General features: G+C 38.4%; 1 protein-coding gene across 4 annotated transcripts in view; it reads right to left on the bottom strand.

Annotated features, from left to right (window-relative positions):
* The window catches only part of SLC38A4 (solute carrier family 38 member 4), a 64,160-nt gene extending 50,717 nt beyond the window's left edge, over nucleotides 1-13,443 (bottom strand). The window contains exon 1 of one of the 4 annotated variants that reach the window (XM_016137469.2): nucleotides 13,332-13,443. The gene's annotated coding sequence lies outside the window, so the exon portion shown is untranslated. Of the gene's footprint in view, nucleotides 1-6,154; nucleotides 6,457-13,331 lie in introns of those variants that run through there. The other 3 variants (XM_036236966.1, XM_016137467.2, XM_016137465.2) reach the window with 3 other exon arrangements.
* Between the last annotated feature and the right edge of the window lie 2,608 nt (nucleotides 13,444-16,051).

Genomic DNA, 16,051 nt, shown 5'->3' with positions numbered 1-16,051 from the left:
TTTTCTAGTATATATGGATAGCGTAAACATAAGATGTTAAATTCTCCTGTCTTTTCAGTAGTTGAGCAGAATAAAGAGAAATCAGACTAAAGTTAAAAGCTGGTAGGTATTTTGAAAAGGTTTGCTTTTAACTTTCACCTTGGAAAATAAGACCTGCATATTCATCTTGCACAGTAGCAGGAAAAGCTTGTAAGTGTGACTTTCATAATCCATCCTAGCATCTTTTCTTATGGAATAATTGAATGGTTTGGGTCATTTCTAGGAGTCCATTAGCTATTGGTAGACTGTAGGAGTATGTCATTGAGTTCTCACGTACGAGAACCTTAGGAAAGGCAGCTTAGACCAATCACAAAATCCTATGAAGCACCTCTGCATAACTTATCATTCTGACTCATTTCAGTTATTCCAATTCATTACCCAAAAAGCAAATGCTGAATATAAAATAATAAAAATATAATATAAAATAATTAAAATAATACCTAATATAAATATTACTTACATGCTGAGTTTTTTTTTACTTTAAAACTGACTTATTTTTAGGTATACCAGACTTGGAGAATGAGAAAAACAAGTACATTGTTCTTTAGACATGATTTTTGATCAACCTTGGCAAAAGTGTTATAATATAGAACTAAAAACTAAAATGTTTCATTACTTAGCTTAGGCAGAATGGTGCATTTCATTTTTATTTCTTATTACAGAAAATTTCAAATTTATACAAATGTAGATGAAAAAATATAGTGAAACCTCACATATGCATTATTTAGCTTCAACAATTGTTAACTATAGCCAATCCTACTACATCTAAACTACCACTCCCTCTCCCCATTATTTTAAAGCAAATCCTAAATACATAATTTCCTAGTAAATATATCTGTGTATTCCAGTACCAGAAAAGTACTTTTTAATTGAAAGGGCACTCGAGGTCAGCCAATTTGTAATAGGAAGAGGCATTAGGTAAATCATGGGAGATTGACATAAGAGGGAGGATTGAGCAAAATTGATTAAAATGTAGGCTAGAGGATTCTCAAGGAAGCAGGAAAAAGAATGACAAGGTGTAATTTTTCTTTACAAGAAAAGCAATTTTATGAGATTGAAGAAGCAGAATACTGGAATTTAAGGATGAAATTTTAAATGTTCTATAAATTAACAAAATTCAGAATGAGAAATTTATGAAACATGACTTGGTTTTATCATCAAATAAATTACAAAAGGACAAAAAAAGAAATGAAGTGCGGCTAAACCTAAGGATTAAGACATATTTATAAAACATATCAGCCAATGAGTGTGTAAACACTGATTGGATTCTGATTCAAACGAAGGGTAAAACAAAAAAGAGAGAATAATCAGAGACATTTGAATGCTGCTTGGAAATTTGATAATATTAAGGAAATATTAGTTTACTTAAGGTATGATAATACTTACTCTTAAAGATTTCTTTATCTTTTTGCAATACATACTGCATCTCAAATGGATCATATCATATGATAATTTTAATTTGCTTAGAAATAATCTAGTAATGACTGTGGTAGGGGTAGCAGGGAGGAAAGGTGTGGGTATAGGTGAAATACAACAGACAAGTACTGGTAATTGTTGAAGCTGAATGAAGATGGACTTTAATTATACTATTCTCTCGTTTAGAATATGTTAGAAATTTTCCATAATAAAAAAGTTTAAGCTTCCTAATTTAGAACTACTTTATATATTTTTCTAAATATTCTTCCCAAAAGTGAAAGCAGAAGGATGATCCTATAAATTTCTTCAGCCAATCAAAAATTTCTATTAACTAGCACTTTTGAGTTTTACCATCATAGCTGAAGTTAACAATGAAGAGCCTAAAGCACTCTGAAACATTGAAAGATTAAATTATATTCATTAGAATTTTAACTTTAAAATGGCTCTTGTATTCTAATTCTTTGAAAATTGACAATCAATGGCAGGTATTATTTCTTCTTATTCAGAACACTGAATTCCCTAATTATGCAACAAAACATTTTGCTATATTCTTAGCTGGACAAGTAAGACTTTTGAGCAGAATTTCCCTCTTCTTTGACTGTGAAATTTATATATATCCATGTGAATATATATACCTCACTTAATTTTTGAGAACATCTTCAGGGGTTTGTTATTTTAAAATTCTTGCACAAATAAATCTCCAATCGCTTAACAAAAAGTACTTATTACTTAACAAAGGTGTAGCCTTGGGATAGGATAAAGTCATAATCTGCATGTGACAGCACCCATTATTCCAAACCCAATCTACCTTGCTATTTATTTAAAGTATTGTTCTGTTTATAATTGCATGTTGTGGTCTAAACAATCATTTTTAGATCTGTAATTTAAAACACAAAAGAGGTTTGTTTAGATATCATTGTAACCAAAAAAAAAAAAAAAGTGCTAACTGTTATGCCCTTGATTTGACTGAAGCCATGCTTCAGTGAAACATCAACCAATTTGTAGAATCAGAAAACCTAATACTTTTATATTTGTAGATCAAGCAACTTGTTAATTTGTCAAAATTTTCACTTTTCTAAGGCTACAGGTTGTATTTGTAAATAGCTTCAAGGATAGATGACTCAACATGAAGCTATTTTAATTACTCTTTGAAGCTAATACCTAGCATTTGTTCTCTTCTTTATAGAAATTTATTCATTATTTGATTACCTCTTATCAAAAATAAAATGTGTGCCAAGCCACGCATATTTCTATTAGATCTTAGAAGGGAAGAATCATTCTGTTTCAATCTGTTCAATCTGTTTGTGTCCAATCTCAGTGGGTGGGCAACTAGAGATTCTCTCATCCTGGTTGACAAGCATAGAGATACCCTGCCCCTTTCTTCTTATCACAGCAATAAGGGTTGAGAGACACAGAGAACCAAATTTTGTGGTCTGCATTCTCTGCTCAGACCACAGTTCTATTAATTTTGTAGAGTCTGAAATCTCATTTTTTTAAAGTTCTCATTGGTAATAATTATATTTATGATAGCAGAGCCCTGTGTCAAGCACTTCGCATCTATCAAATCAGTAATACCCTCACTACTGGGGTAGGTATTATTATTAACCCCATTTTTGAGACCAAGCTGGTGACTGAGTGGCTGTGCCAGGACTTACACCCCCATGCCTGACTGCAGAGCCCAGGTCCTAATGATATTCCATCACCATTGGGTACCTACTTTGCATTGGACACTGTTCCTAACTAGATCACCATCTTCAGGAAATATAGAAGTGAACTGGAGAGCTCAGCTAGAGAGCTGAGGCAAATAGAGCAGGGTTCATGAAGAATGGTAAGACTTCAGAGAGAGGAGGGGTCTCCAGACAGAGGAAATGGGGTCAGAGGTTTGGCCCCAGTATATCAAAATAACTAGAGTCTACTTTAGCTCAAATGGAATGTTTGAGTCTGGCTGAGGTTGACCTTGACTGTCAGGTTAAGGAGTTTAAACTTTATGGAATTCTTGTATAAAAACTAATGTAAAGCATTGTATTTGGTTTCATTTTTACAGGTGTGGATACTGCTGTCGTACTACAAAATTGTCTGAAAGTAATTGTACGGCTAATACTTGACATTTGGATATGTTGATATAGTACATGAAGCATTTCTATTTAATTTTTTTTCCTGCAAATCTCTATGTCTTCTTTTAAAAAAAAGTTCAGAAAACAAACAAAACTTTCCATCGCCCCTTAAAAAACAATGCCTACAGTGTTGAAAACCAGTCTACACGTTTACATTTCCTATCACACTCCCTAATGACTGTCATCATTAGTCAAATAAGTAAGCAGCATAATATCAGAGAAGTAAACAAAATTCAGTGGGTCTTTTGTTCATTCTCCTGATTTGTAGTGAAGTGTTCAGTCCCTCAAGGTTACCTGGCTGAGTTAGGCGCCCTACCCCATGCTGGGACACCTTATAGTCCACACACAGGAGATAGGACCCAAAGGAACAGCCTGCTAAGTGATGTGAGGTATCTATTGTATACGCAAAATAAAATAAATCATAAAGACAGCACAAGGGATTCTATTCTATTTCAAAAAATTCAGAAAAAGCAAATTTGCCTATAAAAGGAGTTATAAGTTATTTTAACTATGTCAGTCTTTTATATATTTAGCCTTCAGACATATAGCATCCCCTACCTATCTTCCATTCTCTGGCTGGGTTTGGGATAAGAAATATTTTTTTGTTAACAAAAATCATTAAAATGGAAACTTAGAGCAATGCCTTCAGTTAAAATTGGGTTTAGTCAGGGCTCCCTACTGATAGCCTGTGTTATTTGTGAATTACCAATCTGTCTCTAAAAGCCCTAAATGTGAAATTCTAAAAACTGAAAGAAGTATTTACATTTGCAGATAGTAGCGGATATTTTGTTCTCTCTTCTGCTGTGGGATAGGAGAAGGCTGGGAATAGGGGAGAGCTCCCCAATGGGCGCTGATGAAGGGAAGGGATGTACCTAACTCTTCTAGTTACTTTTCAGAAGTGATGTACTTTCCTTAGCTAGTTACGGTCATCGGTGTCCAGGTTCCCCATGCTTATAAGCATTGAGGTGAAGGATAATATTCTCATTTTAAAACCTAATTTAAGCCACCTCTGGGAGAAGTTTCTCACGCTGGCAGGTGGGGCGAAAGAACAGAATAGTATAACACTGACCCAGAGACCCTCGATAGCTGCCCTTGGCTGAAGATGCTGTTTTGACTCTCTGTGATTTGTGTCAAACTGAATAGCCATTTGCTGTCATTTCCACCCATGCCTGTATACCTGACTTACCAGCTATGTGACCAAGCATAGACTGGTAAGGAGTTCCCTATTGCAGAGACATTGTTTTCACTAGTTTCAAGAAATCTGAGTTGTCTTACCTAAGAGTAAAATCAAAGAATAGATTATTATATGGGTGCAGAAATTAAAAGGTGCTAGATTTTATACCTTATTGTCTAAATATATACTTTTCTCTGCCCTATCTCTGTTCTCCCTTCCAATCCTCCAGTGGCCTCTGTTTTAAATGAAGATCTAGAATATAGATCCTTTTGCCCCATCACACACAAATGTCACTGTGAAAAGAAAACCTCATTCAAATTTTGTTCTCACACTTTTACCTCACCAAATGGCCTCAGCACTTCTTTATTCCCACTGAAATTCTAAATAAGTATATCAATTGAGAGAAAAAATTATACTACTAAATATAGTCAAGCAACTGGAATACTACTTGGCAATAAAAGGACCCAATTATTGATACAACAACTTGAATAGAGCTCAAGAGCATTATGCTCAATGAAAAAAAAAAAAATCAGTCTCAGAGAGATCACATACAGTATGATTTCTGTAACAGTCTCAAAATGATAAAAATATAGAGATGGAAAACGTCTGGTTGCCAGGGGTAGAGAGAAGGAGGTGGTTGTGACTACAAAGGGTAGCGCGAGGGGGTTTTTGTGCAGTGGAAGTTCTTCTGTATCTCAGTTGTGGCGGTGGCTGCACAAATCTGCATGTGGCAAAATGACAGAAACTATACACACATATTTTGCCAATGTTAATTTCCTGGTGTCGATACTGTCAGAAAATTATGTCTGAGTAACTATTTTAAGAAACTGGATGAAAAGTACATGGGGCCCCTCTCTGTTACCTTTGCAACTTCCTGTGAATCTTGATTACTGCGAAATAAAAAGGTTAAATATATATGTCAACCAACAGTATGGATTCCTCCGTATAACAAATATAAATATGGCATAGCAACACATGCCCCAAAGAGTGTCAGATATACATTTTTAAGTGTGCTGTTACTAAAGAATTGCTTCAGAGGACAAGAAGGGATAAAATCGTGATGAAATGTGTTCTCAGGACTATAATAAAATCGTTCCATTTATGTAGTGCTCTGAACCATTTGATTGCTTTTCAGGTATTCACAAAGTAAGGCTTGAAACACAAACCCTTTTAGTTAGATCACTTTAACAATCAAGGTCAGTTTGGCCATATAGTTCTGTATCCATATACCACATTCCTCCCATATGGAAAAATTGCAGAAAATAAGACTAGAGCATGTATAGCCGCCATGCAGGCAACGTTTCTTAAAACTGAAAGGACTACCACGGTCTCTCTCCTTAATGAGTCCCTCCCTCTGCCCTCTTTTTCTAGTTTTTTTACAACTTCTTCCACGTTCATCTCATTCACTCACCTGGGCCTCTCAACGAATTCATAGCAAAAGCAGACAAACCTGTGAGCCTGCTGTGTCCCCAAGGCTTTGGCCTCCCGAGGTCCTCCCTTTGCTCCAAGAGCCAGCGCATGCTCTCCAGCCCCGCATGCCCCAGCAGCTGGCCTGAAAGTGCTTGTCACCCTAGAGCCAGGAGCCACTAGCCACCAGCCATTGCCGAGATGCTGTGGGCGGGAGTGCAAACACTGCAAACAGTACAGCAGCCCGACAGCTATGGGCCCAAGTGGTCTCTTGGTGAGTTAACATCTTTTTTCTTTTTCTTCTTTAACATTTTTATAGTACTGCGAGTGTACCCAATGTTACAAAATTATGCCAAAACAAAGATCAAAGTCCTTGTCCTGAGGAGTATGCCATGTAAAAGGCGCCAATGACGCAAGGCAAAATGACAGAACAAACAGGGAGGGTAGACAAAATTAAATGTGTGTGAAAAGTAAGATAGAATCAATAAGACTTTCAATGGACCCCAAAATTAAAAGGCTAAGTCAGGGCCCCAACTCCTAATAGCAGAAAATAGAAATAAAGATTTACAGTAATAGCAATAGTAATAATAACATTTTTAGTGTTTATTATGTGCCATGCAGTATCATCAAACCAATTCTATAAGGTAGGTACTATTATTGTATCTAAATGGAAAACTAGGGTTTTTAATAACTTTAATTTAACAAATACTTCGAATGCTTACAAAGTGCCAAGTATGAATCTAAATGTTCTATACACATTAACTCATATAATCTTCATAAAATCCATATGAAATAGGAACTATTTCCCTCATTTTACAGATGAAGAGAATTAAGCAGTCAGGTTAAGAGACTTGCTCAAGTTCACTCAGAATGTGGGAGAGCCAAAATTTGAGTCCAAGAAGTCCAAACGATAAAGCCAAGATCTGAATGCAGGAAGCCCCACTCTATGATGAAACTAGGATTCATATCCACATGCCCTGACGCCCAAGCCCATATTTAAATAAAGCACTGATTTAAATAATTAAAATTTAAAATATCCATATTGACTATAAACAATGCACAATTCACTTTAATTAAAGGCCTTTAATATTCCAATGAAAAAATGTTTAGTTGAAGAATATATATTATGAGGAAAAAAAAGAAACAAGTTTTTCTTCCTTTATTCATTCAACAAACATGCATGAGTATCTGTTTATGCCAGGCACTGTGTGAGGCACCAGGGTGAGAGCAATGACCAAAAGAGATAAAAATGAGAAAAAACAAGGGAACTGGAGATGGTGTTCATCGTAATGATGAATACACAGTAGATTTATCAGGAGCAATAGGGGCAAATAGCCAACAAGAAATAAGAGAACATTTCAAACTTACAGTACAGGGAATGACATTACTCTGGGCTCAACTATCCTACCTAAGTATTATTTAGCCATTTTTCCTTTCTTCTCTTCTGGTTCCTTCATTTTAGTTATGACAGTTAGAGGAAAACACATTATAAAAGAACATTTAGTATAGACATATGTTAACATTTCAAATAATGTTGTGGGCGGCAGAAGTAATAACATGAATAATAACAGCTATCACATACTGAGTATTTACTATGTATCAGGCATTAGTCTAAGCATTTTACATTAGTCTAACTTATTCAATCTTCATACTAATCTCATGAGGTAGATGCTATTATGATCCAGATTTTATAGATGAAGAGATTAAAGCTCAAAAATATCAGTAAACTTACCCAAGGATATAATGCTAAAAAGTGGAAGGTTAAATCAATTAACTGAAATTAGGTTCGGAGTTATCTGTAGATTTCATTTACCCTTTGAATTCCCTTCCAAATAACAATATGACTAAGAGTATTTTACAAGTATGAAAATGGTGACAAGGCATGTAGACCTCTGACCAGGAATGAAAAAATTGGTATAAAATATTCCTAATGAAAGAAGAGATATTGGGAAATACGTTTTCAAAGTCTGTTATCAAAAGCCAGAATCTTAACTAGCACAAACATCTACTTTTGAAATAGGAGGGTGACATTCCTTACTATTATTCCATTCCCCATCTCACTGTATTTTTTTAAAAAATAAATTTTTACTTTCTACTCCTCTATAACACACGAAAATAAAAAGTAAAACCACTAAAACCTAAAATAAGGAGAGAAATCCTCTCCACATACACACAATCCCAGCTACCTCCTAAGAAAAACACAGAAGAGCATTTATCTGGAAGTCTTTTTCTTGACTGTGTTGATTGTATCTATGCTAAAATAGAATTTACCCTTGAGAACCAGAAAAATAATTTGGTTTTCCCCTACAGGGGACAACAAAGTCTAGTCTTTCCATTTGAACATGGGTTTTAAAACACTAACATTATAAAGGGTCTAATAACTATAGTTCTCTATCATAGGGTCATAATGAAACGATAAAATAATAAAATGTATTGCTAATTCCTGTACAGCAGGTCCTCGAATAATGTCGTTTCATTCAATGTTGTTTTGGAGGAACTTAACTCTTGTTTATATCAATTAGCCTATAGTAAAATTTTTTTGTTATATGTCATTTTGCTTTAAGTTGCAAAACCTATCAACCACATTAAAGTTAGGAATTACTGTATTGAGTCATTTTCTTCCCTATTAGCACTGTTCTCTTCTAAACTTCAAGGGAGGGTGAAAGCTATAAGACTCCTGCAGAGAGAAAGTGCTAGGACCTCCTAGACCACACCTCCCTCACAGGCTCGCCCTCCGCCCGCCCCTGCATTCCCCACTTCCTGTATTCCAGAAGCGGCTTCCAACCTCTCCTTTCTCTGTTCAGACTGGTCTCTTGCTTGAGAATCCTTTCCCATTTCCTTCACTTCTTTGCCTGGCTAACTTTCATCTCTGCTTCAAAACCTAGCTCAGGCATCACCTAATCTTGAAATGCTCTCTGACCCCTTTTTTAAGCGAGATTTAGTGGCAGAGTGTTCAGATCTGACTTTCCCCCGGCCCTTAACATGCTTTTAGTACAACTGTTTATTTAGCCTTTCCCCTACTAAACTAATTCATTTATTTAACAAACATTTCTCAAGAACCTAGTATTTGCCCAGGTCTGTGGTAGGTGCTAGAGAGACAGAAATAAAAGAAACTTTCTAATAGTTTCTGGAGATAATGACACTCAGTGGTTGTTTGTGGAATGAATGAATGGAATTCAGTCATTACAACAATAGTGGAAGGAAGACCGGAGGAGGAAGATTAGCAGTCACGTGAAAGTGATTTGGTTTTTCCATTCTCCCATCTCATATCCTACTTTGTTGTGTAACACATTTCTATTTTCTAAGCCTTTGCTTCCCTTAAACTTTTGTTCTCCTAGTAGTCTTTCTCTTATAGCTCTCTTTATTGGAAGCAGGAACTTTGGCATAAGAGGGAAATAGTTCTGATGCCAGCCTTGTCACTTGCTAGCTGTGTGACCCTTAGCTCTTTCCTTAGTTTCACTGGGCTTCAATTTTCTCCTCTGTAGAATAGAGATAACCAACACCTGTGGAGTATCTTGTGATGATTAGATCTGATCCACATATGTAAAGGACTTGGCTCAAAGTCTGACCTGGAAAGTCCTCCTTTCCTCTCTTGTGTCTCTCCCCTTTGTTCACCCCTCCTCACCCTTCTGACAAGATGTCATCAAGGCCATAGTGTCATGCAAGATGAGTGAATGTGATACATAGAAGCATATTTTAAAAATTTGTATAATTCTTTTGATAGATATTAAAAATATGTAACTAGTCATTAAGCCTCACTAAACCTTTGATTTTTATAGAAATCATTGCTTTGGATATGTAAAAAGTAAAAGTAAAGAAGGGTTTAAGTTTTAGAATAATTAGAAAATATTAGTAGTCAGCATGAAAGATGAGAGGGAAAAAAAGGAACAGATGCCTGAAAAACACTGAGGAAAATGATCAAAGGCAATGACATAAAAAAAGAAAATATTAAACACAGAAGTCCACACACTGCTGTATGTATTATGCTTGCTCTCAGCATTTGATAACTGCCAGGTAACCATAGATATACTATGCGTTTCTCATATGTCACTTGTTAAAAAAAAAATCCAGTCCTGAAGCTTCGAGGATTCACCCTTTAGCTGCATGATTATGTCATTGGCTTTCTTAGAATAGGATTAATCTGTAATAGATCAAGAGGTCAGCTTTGAGTCTCTAGAAGTCACCTGTCCAGTTCTGCCCATGATAAAGTGCAAAGTGAGAGAGAATTGTTCATTTACATTTAAGAGTAATTAATGCCCAAGTAGAACTTCCAAAGATGTTCTGTGTTCTTCACACTGTGCATCTCCATTTCCTGATCTATGAAATGGTATAATAGCAAAATCTATTTCATAAGGTCTTTAGGAGTGTAAATGTTTTCAGAAAGGAAGCACTTAGTAATATATAAGGACTATTTTATATATATGTGTGTGTATATATGTATTATATATATTTAATATATAAATATTTATAAATATCATATATTTGTAAATACATATATAAATATATAATATATATTTTAATAAATATATAATATATAATATCATATAAATTTTAATATATAAAATATATACATATAAAATCAGCCATTATGATCATTAATCTAGTAGAGGCTAGCCTCCCTGGAGCGCTGTATACTCTGGCAGAAGAGCTCACTTCCTATCCCTACAGCCTGAAAACTTATTTATCCTCTTATACCAGTCTTCCTGCTTTTTGATGTTTGTGATAAAATCAGCCCAATAAAAGCTTCCTGTCTCTGAACACGTATGATATTCAGTAATTTGGGAAGATAGATTATTTTCTTCAGTGCCTCTGTCCTTATAAACTTTTACCCAAAACATAGACTTTCTCTAGCTTAATTTGTTAGAATTTGAGAGGCTCGCGCCTCAAATCCTCTCTGTCTCTCTCTTCTCTCTCTCTCTCTCTCTCTCTCTCTCTCTCTCTCTCTCTCTCTCTCTCTCTCTCTCTCTCTCACACACACACACACACACACACACTTCTTATGTTCCATGTGAGAGAGTCCACCAATCTCATTGACCCTTTAGAGGCTCTTTCACATTGCGGGGAAAGGGAGGGAAACATGGGCTAATTTTCTCTACTCTCCCCTGCAAAAAATTAGGGTCTAGAAAAGGCTGTAACCACAGCTGAAACAAACCCAAACTATAGCCTTAGCTACTAGGCCCTGGAAATTGTGATTTAGGTGTAGGATGTTCTCTTTACAACATAAGAGAATTTCGTCACTATGATTGCCTGTGCTGCCCAGAAGCAAATAAAGATGAATATGAGAAACCAGGAAATTGAGAAACAGGCCATCCACGATGAAGGCCTGGCTGCTCCCTCCTTCCTTTAGAGTGAGAAGCTGCATCTCTCCCAAGTGGGTAACAAACACAGCAGGTCCAGGAGCCTTGGGGGATGGGGCACCCTGCGAGGAGACAGCAGTGAGAAGTGCCTGGTCCCGGTCCGCATATAGCTACAGGGCCACAGCCATTCCTTCATCTCTTTTCTTGGGATCTAGGATCCCTCTGAGACAGGTCAAGATGCAACTTTTGCTGAGAAATAGCAAATGCCAACTGTCCTCTGGTAGAACAAGCCTCGGGTTTCTAAAGGCTCGGCAGAGGACTGAGGACCTGGGGATCTCCCGGTCCTCCCCAGCAATCTCGAGGCCCCCAACTACTGTCCCCCCCATACACACACACCCGCCACCGCACACGCTCTGGCATGCCAGCGACCAGGTGTCCCTGGCCTGATTTCCTCAGCTTAGTTCATTAATTACCTTTCCTCTAACCATCGGCAGCCCACTGCTCATGTCCTGGGCTGGTCCCGGCGCGCATGGAAGGGACACACTTTCCACCTCTCCCTGCTGGATCACTAAGAGGAACAAGGGAACACGCGGGTCCCCACGTCCGCGCCTCCATCCCCACCCGGCGCCGACCCAGGGCTCAGCGCCCACCTGTGCCTCCGCCAGGCGAAGAGCCCCTTGCCGCTCGCTGTCCCCCGCGCTCCGCTGACTAGTCCCCGCGCTCACCTCTCTCCTCTCCTGGACTGGGAGGTGCTCCCAAGTCACCCTCCAGGGGTTCTCTGCGTCCGCGTTCCCTTCTCATTCTCATTTCTCCATTTTCCTTCCCACTGCCACCCTGTCGAGGTCTGGCCTCTTATCATTCTCGCTTTCTCTCTCCTCCCTGGACTTCTCCCCTTTTCTTCCCCGACGTCTCTCTCGGAGAGTTCCCTCGACTCCATCGCCTTTCGCGCTTGGCATTTCTACACCACCCCGCCTTCTTTTCTGCGAACCCCAGGCTTCGCGATCTGACAGCGCCGCACGCCTCCCTCGGAACTGCGGGCTCAGTCTCCCAGCAGGTCCCTTCGGGAGCCAAGGACCCCCAACCCAGCACTGCTCTGGCCTTCCTCCCCTGAAGGACACTCCCCGGGGGCTCCATGGGCCGGAGGCCCCCACCCGGGGAACCCTGGCCTCCGGGGCAGCCCAGCTGTCAGGGACGACCGGTCTATTTTAAGTCCTGCACCCAGCGTCCCCTCCCTGAGGACACCGGCACCGGTCCCGCGATTAGGATGACAGCTTGCCAGCCCTATACGTATCTAACGCGGAGCCAACACCCCCAGCGGGGCGCGCCCCTCAGCTAGGCAGGCGGCGGAGCCACCATGAGCGAAAGCGGGCCAGTGCCCCCAAACCCCACACCCCGCACCGAGGGCATCCGGGGCCGGGGCGGGGGTCCCCCAAGCCCAGCTGCCCCCTTTCCTCCTCCTTGACACGGCCACCTCTCTTTGCAAAGGGAGTCACTTGAGCCCTCCCAGCCAGTCTCCTTCCCTTCTGTGTGCCCTGGTTTATTTAATTTCTAGTCAGTCTGGTCATTAGCCTGCAAGTAACTCATTCAAAGTGTAATCCTTTGAAAAATAATTAGAAGAATTTGAGACTATCAACAAGTCATAAAGAGCCGCAACGCCTAACCTAAGTCCCAGAGGATTGAGGGACGGGGCTGCACACGTGTGCTGTGGCCTCATGCACACGAGCGCGCGTGAGCATACACACACACACACACACACACACACACACGCACACGCACACACACATACACGCACACACCCATCCTGGCTGGGACGCAGGGATCCAGCCACAAGTTTTCACATTGACGAGTCTCTAAGTTTAACATAATATAAAAAGTTTCACTCACCCGCCTCTTTTTCTACCCTCTCCCGATTGGGATCAGAGGAAGAATCGGAAAAGGGTGAATTGAGAGACCCTGCTTTCTTTTCTTTTTGCCTAAGAGTGGAAATTTCCATCATGTGATAGGGGGCAGCATCCCCAGTGTCGCGTTTCCTGAGGACCCTCCCTTCCAGCCCAGCCACCAATCGTCAGGCGGCAACCTGAGATGTAAACAGAAGCATCCTCCCAGGTGGGGCCGAGTTGGCCGCTGTCCCCTAGAGCCAAGCCTGGGAGCTGCGAGCCCCTGCTCCTTTTTTCCTGGGTCCCCAATAACAGAGATCTTTGTGTGATTGGGTTTTTGTTTATTTGTTTGTTTTTTGGACGATTAAGTTCTTCATTAGTAAGGTTACATTTATTAGATCTGTCCTATATGCAGGAATACATATTGATCTTCATTATGAAGTCAGTAACAGAATCTTTTCAGTAGGTGACTCTAAACTTCCTTCAGGGTTTGGGGATGTCAAACCTGAACTTCGCATGAAGGAAAAAAATTAATAAATAAACATTTGTAAAAGGGGTACAAATGAAAAGCCTGTTATTCACAGTTAAAGTCACTTTATGCAAGAGGGATGCAGAGGATAACTTGCTAGCACTTGACCATGGCTAGGGGGCTTTTGTAGGAGTAATTTTTTTCTGGGATTCCAATTTAAGCATAATCTTTGATGCATACAAAGAAGGAATTAGAGTATAATAAATATTGCTACAAATTCAAGTCTGTTCATTAAAGGTACTACTACCATTTTAAGGAAAACTATATTAAAACCATTTTCTGATGTTAACCAAAGTTTTTATTTAAAAAAAAAAACCCATATAGAAAATATGTTCACAATCCCCTGTTTATTTAATACTCATATGTCATTCTTTAGGGGAAAAAATATTTCACTATAAAGATCTAATCCCTTAGTTAAGCAAACTTGACGGACGATGCAAATTACTTTCTGAATTCTTGAATATCCAAGTTAACCTCATTCATATGGGTAACTCACACTGTTTCCTCATATCACGAATACCCAGAACTATCTAATTTTACAGTTCCCGTTAAGTAAAACACTGGCAGCATCTTAGCACTTTAAGAAACAGGATTACAAAAACAAAAATTCATCCAGATAATGTGTAATAGTCAAGAACATTAAAAATACATTAACCCACAAACACACATGCACATCACATTGTACTAAAACCATTCGGCAATGAAAATCCAATAGAAGGATGATGCAATAAACACCTTCACTGGAATTACCATTTTGGAACCTAAAAACAAATTAATTAATTAAAAGGAGTATATAAGAAATATTTGTCTTATGAAAGCTGACTATCTCCCGCCTGACCAAATGTTGTATACCTCTTCAGTCTGCCATAACAAGTTTCCATTTCATGAAATTAGAATACATCAGAATAATTTTGAAGTTCCTTTAAACTCATTGAAACTAGATTATCTTTACAGTATCATTTTATTCTTATTTAATAAATATAAGCATCTTTCGTAAAGCTACTAAAATGTCAAAATTGTAGGATTGGGAGAGACTTAGTGAGAGATTGAGACAGATAGGTATTTCTCTCTTTTAGAAAGCAATCTTTCTAAAAGTCATTCCAGAGAAAATACAAATGAAGGTGGGATCAGTGCAATTCTAAGGCATATTTACTGTGCAGCTGCTCAACTTCTTAGTGCACAGCTTATTTGATCAGTTCTTGGCATCTCTGTGTTCACTAGACAGAAAAGATAAAAAACAGTGGTTCTTTGCCTAATTTACCAGAGAACTGTGAGTTAATATTAATTAATAACAGTTGTGGGGTGAGTTGCATTCATCTATAAAACAATGAAGTGCTGAACAAAGTTCAAGGCTGTCGTCTTTTGTAGCTATTACACATCACTGGAGCTTTAGAAGAGCTCAAAGTAATGTCTGGGTGACATGAGACAACTAACAAATTGTCTTCTACGCTACAGTCAAAAACTTGAACCAATGGCTATGCAAAATCTACCCAACAATCTTCAAGGATTTATTCGAAACCAGTGTTTGAAAGAATGTGAAGCAGCCCCAACTAGCAACATGGTAATCAAGGCAGGACCACATGTAAAACACATTCTGATTTATCATCAGATCATTCTCTGGCTGTGGAGTAAACAGCTTGAGTTCAAATCTCAGAGCCACCACCTACCAGCTGGGTGACTTTGCCTAAATCACTTAAGTTCTTAGTGACTCAGTTTCTCCATCTAAAAAATAGAGAACATTTCTTAATACGTTCTTTTCCTGACTTATCTTCAGACAGTGCTACAAAGTGACATAGTGATGAAGGAAAATAAAATGTATGCAACAGAGTAAAAAGCTTACAAAGAAGTTAGAATTTGCCTCCACCTTGACAAAGCTAAATTGATTGAAGCTCTCCACTATATGATTACATTAACATACTGGTCCTAGTAATGGTTATTGGTTTGGTTGTGGATGCTTTTGTTTTAAGAAAAGTCGGTGTTAAAATATTCCCAAAATATATTCTCTGAACTAAAACTAATACTTGAAAACACAGTTCTATGCTTCAATAAGTTTAGAAAACATTGTGTTAAGTTGTTGTGGGAGGTTTTAATTAGTCTAAGTTGAGGTGGAGTGTGCAGTTTGTCTCTATGATCATGAGCCCTTTTTGGAGGAACGTCTCTAAGGTCTAACGATCCAGAGAACAGCTATTACTAATTTT

This window comes from Rousettus aegyptiacus, unplaced genomic scaffold (genome assembly GCF_014176215.1).
Source record: "Rousettus aegyptiacus isolate mRouAeg1 unplaced genomic scaffold, mRouAeg1.p scaffold_m13_p_2, whole genome shotgun sequence".
In the NCBI taxonomy this organism is placed as follows: Eukaryota; Metazoa; Chordata; class Mammalia; order Chiroptera; family Pteropodidae; genus Rousettus; species Rousettus aegyptiacus.
Note: the sequence above shows the minus strand (reverse complement) of the source record. Positions and strands in the feature narration are given on the sequence as shown.